The 6,057-nt window shown below is 52.6% G+C and overlaps 1 protein-coding gene across 5 annotated transcripts in view; it reads right to left on the reverse strand.

The window, feature by feature from the left end:
• The window catches only part of TSKU (tsukushi, small leucine rich proteoglycan), an 18,916-nt gene extending 13,848 nt beyond the window's left edge, over positions 1 to 5,068 (reverse strand). The window contains exons 1-2 of one of the 5 annotated variants that reach the window (XM_027677614.1): positions 5,046 to 5,068; positions 2,537 to 2,619 (exon numbers count right to left, since the gene is read on the reverse strand). The gene's annotated coding sequence lies outside the window, so the exon portion shown is untranslated. Of the gene's footprint in view, positions 1 to 2,535; positions 2,620 to 2,993; positions 3,039 to 3,371; positions 4,244 to 4,311; positions 4,371 to 5,045 lie in introns of those variants that run through there. The other 4 variants (XM_027677613.1, XM_027677612.1, XM_027677611.1 and 1 more) reach the window with 4 other exon arrangements.
• Positions 5,069 to 6,057: the final 989 nt, after the last annotated feature.

A 6,057-nucleotide genomic window follows, 5' to 3' on the forward strand; every position in this document is an offset into this window, starting at 1 on the left:
GGGGGGATTTGGGGAGGGGAAGGGGATCTAGGTAAAGCTGATAAAGGGTTTACCAGCAGGGCATTGTCACTGCCATGGTTCCCACCCCAGATGATGTTCCATTGCCCCAGTGATGTGGTTGTGTGGTATCTCCTCAGCTCTTTTTCTCCCCTCCTTGGCCTAAAATCTTCCAATCCCTCTTGGCTGGTGCAGGATTTTGGAGAAAGATCATGTGAAGTGGGTTGGGAGAGCCATTTCCCAAGCAGGACCCATTTCTCACCACTGATGCTACCATGAGTCCTCATTTGCATGCCTCAGTTTCCCTCCTGACACCGTAAGAATGACTAGCACCAGGCCCAAGAGGTGTTTGTTTCTGTGTGGGGATGGAGGTACCATCCCTGTGTTTAAGTGGCAAGGGAGAACAAGTCAGGACAGTCTGGTCTCCCCCTATGCAGAAGCCTCCAGCCAACACTGCCACTGCCACACCTGGTCCAGCCAAATGCTACTGCTGTCCTTGTGCACCATGTCCAGCTCCTGCCTTGCCTGGACAATCTAGGGACACCAGCCCTGCTTTGTCTTCCACAAAATGGGCAGTCAGGCCAGGGGACAGGGAAGGGGACATCTGGGGAGGTGGTTGTGGTGGAGAAGTATTTAAGTGCCTCTCAAATCAGTGTTCATGGACTCTGAGGTGTGGCTGCAGTCTCGGTGACAGCCAACAGCATGCCTGCCCCTCCGGGGACCTCTGCTCACCTGTGCTGCTCACCTCCCCTGCCTCCATTCTGCCCTTATCTTTGGCCCTTGCTTTTGGTGCTGCTCTATGGCACTTCTGCCATACTGTAGAGATGCTGTGAGTCATCCAGGATGCAGACAACCATTTTTCTTTACCATTTAACTGTGTATTAAGCCACTTCCTAACCCAATTTGGTCTAATTTCACAGAGAGGCAGAGTAAGACTTCCCAAATCACAGCATCCTATTACATGCCCCCCATATGGGCTACATGGTGCTGACTCCTTGCACACTGTTCCTTCCCTCAATGCCAGGAGAGGCCACCATGCACCAGGTTGTGAACACAGGAGACAGAGAGACAGGAGACAGAGACATCACCATGGGGGATGGTCCAGAAAAGCAATGCTCTCCCCCATTTTATGAGACTGGCCAGGTTCAGAGTTACCCTATAATCCTATAATCCTTTGAATTGGAGATCTCTTGCAAGAGGTTGCAACACTCTAGTTCTGGATAGACAGAGGGGCTGCACCTTCTGCATGAACTGAACCATTGCACTGGGATTAAAGGGCTTTGGAGAAAGGATCTCATCCATCCTGCTCTGTGAAACTTGGCCTCAACATGCCCCCTCCTACAGACATCTCATTCTCAAGGATGGGAGGAAAATGGTTAATTTTGAGGTCAGGGATGTCTCCTGCCCCACTTGGAGACTAGTCACACAAGCCTTACATACATGTGTCACTTCAGACATTACGGGATTGAGGAACCACATCTAGTTTGACTTGTCTGTCACAACAAAAATTCACCTTTAAGTCTTAATTTTTTCTGATGAGGGTGATCTTATTCAAAGTAAAAAAACCACCAAAATTCAGTAAAATTAGTCCCCATCCCTGAAAGTGTTGGCCAGGTTTGCATGGGGCTCTAAATAAGCTGATCTAGTGGAAGATGTCTCTGCCCATGGCAGGGGGGTTGGAACTGGATGATCTTTAAGGTCCAACCCATACCATTCTGTGATTTCTCTCCCCACTCCAGGGTTTGAGTTGCTGGCAAGAATCAGGGAAAAGGAGAGGAGTCAACATCACAGAGACACAGACTGCAAAAAAGAAGCAGGACGGGAGAAAGGGGAAGGAAAAGAAATCCCACAGATGCTGGCACTCAGATATTACACACAGCACATGGCCCTCTGTCAACTACGGTGAAGATAAAGTGCTTTTTTCCAGTTTGCCACTACTCTGACATACAGATTTCCAGCCTGATTTATGCAACTCAGGAATGTGCCATGCTAAGGTTGTTTTAATCTCTTGCAGCATTTGCTTCCCAGAGCAGGGAGGCTGAGGCAATTCCCAGAGCACATATTTCCTTCTTCCCTGCTGCACACCATATATACAATGGAAACTCCCAGGAAATTAAAAAAAAAAAAGATTGCAGTAAAAAAACTCAAGGTTTTCCTCTAATGAATGGCTGTGCCGTTCATACATTTGCCTCAATAGGTTCAGGTGCCAAGTTTTAAGACAAGAAATGGCTTGCTCAAGCCAGCCTTTATCACTTCCCAGTCCTCAACATCTCGGTGTTCGGAAGTTTCTTTTGATAGCCTGCCAAGGCAGCCAATGCTGCAGCTACCGTGCAGAGCCTGGGGGTGTCAGGGGTCAGGAGGTCTGCCGGACAAGGATGCCTTGTCTTATCCCACCCTTCAGCCTCTGCTTCTCCCCATCAACCAGCTAACAAGAGAGGAGAAGGAGGAGGAGAAGGAAGGAGGAGAGACTGAAAGAGGATAAAAAAAAGCAGTTAGGGATGGAGGGAAAACTCTAAACCTCTGAAAGATGGTGGCTCACCTTTTTTCTCTCAGCTCTGTCTAGCACTGGGGTGGCAAACACGGCTGCTCACTGTGGGGCTGGGGAAGCACAGAATGTTTTTCCTATTAAAAAACAAAACCAAAAAAACTTTTGCATGGTTTTTTGCTTTACAGCTCTTTTGTCCCAATTTTCTCCCACCCATTCAATGCTGGTTAATTTCTGGAACTCAGTTTTAAAGAATGGGGGTGCAGGAGAACCTCAACCCAACCTTGCAGCCTTTCCTGCCAGTCCAACTTGTCATCAGAACTTATCGTCCCCAGGGATGCCTGTCATCATTCACGCATTTTGTCATTGCTCCCCAGTGCCTCTGACAGTAGCTGCTCAAATTCATTCAGAAAACAGCAACGTCTCCCCTGCTCCAGCATGCCGCAAGGGAAAATCTGTCCCAGTGCTGCCACCCAACCTCCTGCCTACCCCGCTGTCAAGCATCACTCACCCTGCGCACCCGCTCCAGAGATGGGAGATGGCAGGTCCTTGTTGGGCCATTTATAACCCACATGTGAGCAAGCACCGCCCACATCTTCTCTGGGACAGGGACTGGCTCCCGTGGGTCATGATAGGACACGATCCCTGCCCTGCACCAGGGTGATGGCAGACACCGACCCGGTTTGCCTGTGAGCGCCTAGCTGCTGACAGCAAGCAGCCAGCCAAGTTTGGCCTGCAAATCCTCCCAGGGACATGCCAGCCTGCCTCTGGTCCTTCCAGCATCTAACACATCCAGCGAGCTTCTTATTCCTGTAGAGATCGGCGAGACACTGATCTAACTCTGCCATTCCCCAGCACCTCTTCCCCCGGTATTCGCTCTGCTCCTTACCGCTGCAATAAGCCGGTGCTGCCAGCTGACCCTTGGAGCGGCGATCAATGCGATATTTCAGCACAACGCCAGCCATCGGCACCGGCTGCTCTCTGCAGAGCAATGGCACAGTGTCCGCCCAGACAAGTTTCCTACTGTAACTTCAGTGAATGCTGTTATTCAGGCTCACGGCAGCTGATTTATCATGGCAGGCACACGGGGAAAGCTTTCCATTTGAGAGACTAGGGGCTGTTCGTCCCGCTGCCGCGATGAACAGCATGAGCTCAGCAGGGCTCGCCGTGCTCCAATGTCTTCGCTGCCACCAAATCACACTCGCTAACCGTGGTGGAGAGCGTCGGTTAACGGAGGCAATGCCACTTCCCCACGACAAAAGCCACCAACTTTGTCCTCGCCACCAGCTCCATCCTCACCACTCTCCTCCCAGCCTTCTCAAATACGAAGCAAGAGGACTAAAGTTGACAGACCCTTTTGTTTCCAGAGAGCTTGGCACGTGTTGTGGTTTACTGAGCTAATAAATCTGCCGTGGGCTGCACCTTTTAATGACTGCAGCATTAATAACAAGTTTCCATGGAGCTGATTAAAAGTTTACAGGGTGTGTGTGCTACGAGGGGAACCCCGGGCTTTCTGACCTTCTGTTTCAGAAGTCACAACCAGCAGCTTCCCTCTTTCTTTCTTTCTTTCTTTCTTCCTTTCTTCCTTTTTTTTTCAATGACAGAAAGAATAAATCCTGGTCTGCGTCCTCTCCTCCCTCCCCAAACACACCTTCCTCTCCAGCTTAATCCACTTATAGAGGGGAAATTCCCAAGCAGGGAGCTTTGCCGTGCCTCTATCAATGCAATCCGGGGGGAAAAGATCGCCCTCTGCACCTTCCAGCTTGTTCACCCTATCCAGCCGACCCCTCTATGCTTTCCCTCCCTTCCCTTCTCTTTTCTCCCCTTACCTTGAGTAAGCTGCAAAACCCTAGAAGCCTTCCAGCACCAGAACGCCAGCAAAAAGCCCCCGAGAGGGGAGTGGAGGGCCGGGAAAAGAGGGGGAGGGAGAGGAAGGGAGGCAGGGAGCCCTATGTGAAATCAAAGCCCCGAAGCCGAGCACGGGAGGCGGTGCGGAGCCTCCAGCTGCTGCTCGGATTACTCTGCAGCCGTGGCAATCCCGAGCACTCTACAAACCACCATTCCATTGGAGGAAGAAGAGGAGAAGGGATTCCAGCTGGAGAAGCTTCATCCGGGCTGGGGGCTCCTACGCACCCCTTGCATCTCAAAATTCCCCTTTGGAAAAACCAGAGGTGGAGAAAAGTAGTTTATCTCCACCCGAGACTTCTGTCCTGCCCCCTGCCCTGCTACCCCGGCCGCTGAGCCCCCACTCGAGGAATAACTCATCACATCAAAAAAGTTTCCGCACTCTGAGGCTGGGGAGGGCTTCCCAGCAGGCACCCCCGGGGCTGGCCCTCCGCATCCCCGGGGAGGCGATAGGGAGGACTCAGCCCATTCCGATACAGATAGCTCAACCCCTCCCCAAAAATGAGCCCCCTATGGTTCTGCACACCCGGGGAAGAGGGGGGTGGCTGGGGGGGGTGGGGGCTGGAAGAGAGAGCACACGAGGGACAGGGTGAGGATGGAGGGAGGCAAGGAAGCGATGGGGGCCAGGGAGGGGATGGGGGCACAAGGACGGACTCACCGGGGCCGGGGTCGGTTCCCACCGCCGGTCCGGTTCCCACGGCGGGGCGGCCGCTTAGCGCCGGTTCCCACGGCGGGGAGCGGGCGCCGCCGGGAGCCGGCAGCAGCAAGGCTTGGGGCCGGCTGTCCCCTTCTTCCCTCCTCCTTCTCCCTTCTCCTCCTCTTCCAAGGCGTGCAGCTGGCTGGGCAAGATGACTGCCCCCTTCCCCGCAGGAGGAGGGAGGAGGGAGCTCAACAGATGGCTGCACACAAGGGAACATCTGGGAGGAGGAGAAGGAGGAGGAGGAGGAGGAGGAGGAAGGAGGCAGGACTTGCGCTAGGCTGTGCCACTCCTGAACTGGCAGACCCCCCTTATGGGGGAAAGGAGCGGGGGAGGTGTCAAGTCGGCTTTGCACACACACACACACACAGACACACTCCCTCTCCCTGCTGCTCTGCATCCCCTCTGGACAAAATTCCTTATTGTCCCTTTGCTTTCTCGCGAAAAGAAAGCTTACTTACTCCAGAGGTAACCTCGCAGCGCAACCTTGTTTCCAGCCCTGACCTCTGCAGGGCTGTATTTGCAGGAGTGAGTCCTATTCCTGAACACTGCCTGCACCCAGTTTTCCAGGCTTTTAGGGCCAAGGTCAGCTCTGGCACCCCAGGGTGCACAGTAGGATGAGGCAGCACCAAAGTTTGAGCTATGCCAGCAGGCAGGAAATGGGGGCTTATAAACTGTATGGTGCAACCCCTGGAATACAATAAAAAAATCCCCCATCAAACAGATATTAATCCACAATTTTGGAAGCAGAGAGTCTGAACTCCATCACTGGAGGATGAGCTCCCTGGGGCTTTGAAAGAGCAGCCCTTCACCAGAATTTCTTGACTACTACATGTAATGGCCTGGTGGTGGCTTGAGTCATGATTTTGATACTGGAAAGAGAATCAGAAGTCTACCTAGTGTCATGCTGCTGTGACACTGGAGAAGTCAAAGGGGATTGCAAGAGACCACATTCACAGAGGACATACCCTGT

This window comes from Neopelma chrysocephalum, unplaced genomic scaffold (assembly GCF_003984885.1).
Source record: "Neopelma chrysocephalum unplaced genomic scaffold, ASM398488v2 Primary Assembly neopelma1_43, whole genome shotgun sequence".
Classification (NCBI taxonomy): Eukaryota; Metazoa; Chordata; class Aves; order Passeriformes; family Pipridae; genus Neopelma; species Neopelma chrysocephalum.